Below are 1,626 nucleotides of genomic sequence, written 5' to 3'. Positions count from 1 at the left end.
TGTGTGTGTGTGTACATGTTATTCTATCCCGGTGGGGACTTAAACCTGAATACACACTCATGGGGACTCGTTGTCACCGTGGGGACCTAAATTGAGGTCCCCAAGGGGAAACAAGCTTATAAATCATACAGAATGGATTTTTTGAGAATGCTAAAATTTTCTTTGAGGGGTAGGTTTAGGTGTAGGGTTGGTGTAGGGCGATAGAATATATGGCTTGTACAGTATAAAAACCATTATACCTATGGAGAGTCCCCACAAGGATAGTAAACCAGACGTGTGTGTGTGTCTGTGTGTACGTATGCGCATGTGTGTGCATTTGTGTGTGTGTGACCTTACTGTCTTTAGCTTCTTTAGAGACTGTTTAATTATAGTAAATTTTACAAACTATAATAAATCATGAAGCAATAAAAATTTTGGTTGGATGATAGCTCACATTTATGATAGAAATACATGTGTATTTTTATTTGGTTATATATATATATATAACATTTTAAAAAGGTAGTCTGAATTAATAATAGATATATAATAGAAATATAAATACATATAGATCTATAGATATATATGTTGTTAATATTAATTCAATGTTTACATTTTCAAAATAGTTTTAATTAAAATGAAATTATTTATAATAAATGCATATTTAGAGACTGTGAAATATTTAAAAATGTTTAGATTTTAAAAATATTTTTTAAAAGTTAAAATATTTTATGCTTTCAAAAATTAATTTGTGATTATAGGACCATTTAATACAAACTAGTGAAGGCAAAAATGTGATTAAAATGTAAAAAAACAAATGGTGACTACATGGAACTAATGTACACTCTTTGCCTTGTGCATTCCTCAAAAAGACAAAATATAGTTAAAACATTTAATATTTGATCATTAGTACAAGTTATCATAACGAAAACACGGGATACTGTGTGTACTCTTTCAAAAAAAATTGTTGTTTGCTCAACACACTTGAGAGATCATAAATGTAGTTAATCTGTGTTGGCACTGTGCCATGTCCAGAGGCTGGTGGCGCGTAATTCTGAGCAGTGCGAATATGTTCCAAAAATATGAACTTTTGCTTACCTTTAACTATAATGATGACTAAGTCAAAGATGTGTTGTTTTATTTAATCAGATGTGTCGTTATGGACGCGCTCTCGTTGTCTCCTCTGGGCTCCGCTGCTGTAGTCCCGCTGGGTTCATCAATAACCACTTATCCACGATCCATCAACGAGAGCCTTTTTGACTTGCAATAATCGATAAGGTTCTACTAGAAAAATATCATCCGAAGCCAAGCAGTCAATTAGCGCGCGAACAAAGCCGCGGTGATGTGACGGAATCTCCGTTGCGTGTCCGCGCAGGTCGCTTTGCTTTGTGCCACAGTGACCTCACCGGCAGACGGTGCGACGTTGTTGCGTTTGCTTTGAGCTGGGCTTGTCAACGTCAGTGGACACGAGCAGCGTCTCCCCATTCCTCGGAATAAACAGCAGCAGCTTTTTGCTCCGGATCAGTCGCGTCCCGTCCCAGCAGCAATGCTTCCCTGGTGCTTTGTGTGCGTGTTTGTGTGTGTGTCTGGTTTTGGTCAGAGGAGCTGCGTTTAAATTGCGCCCGGGAGCGCGCAGCAGAAGTGGAGCGG

The 1,626-nt window shown here is 37.8% G+C and overlaps 1 protein-coding gene across 2 annotated transcripts in view; it reads right to left on the bottom strand.

Annotated features, from left to right (window-relative positions):
- Positions 1-1,626, bottom strand: part of LOC107675565 (SERTA domain-containing protein 4-like) — a 13,050-nt gene extending 11,424 nt beyond the window's left edge. For both annotated transcript variants that reach the window (XM_016469972.1, XM_016469973.1), the window contains exon 1: positions 1,075-1,626. The gene's annotated coding sequence lies outside the window, so the exon portion shown is untranslated. The remainder of the gene's footprint in view (positions 1-1,074) is intronic.

Source organism: Sinocyclocheilus anshuiensis, unplaced genomic scaffold, assembly GCF_001515605.1.
Source record: "Sinocyclocheilus anshuiensis isolate Anshui unplaced genomic scaffold, SAMN03320099.WGS_v1.1 scaffold1097, whole genome shotgun sequence".
Classification (NCBI taxonomy): Eukaryota; Metazoa; Chordata; class Actinopteri; order Cypriniformes; family Cyprinidae; genus Sinocyclocheilus; species Sinocyclocheilus anshuiensis.
Note: the sequence above shows the minus strand (reverse complement) of the source record. Positions and strands in the feature narration are given on the sequence as shown.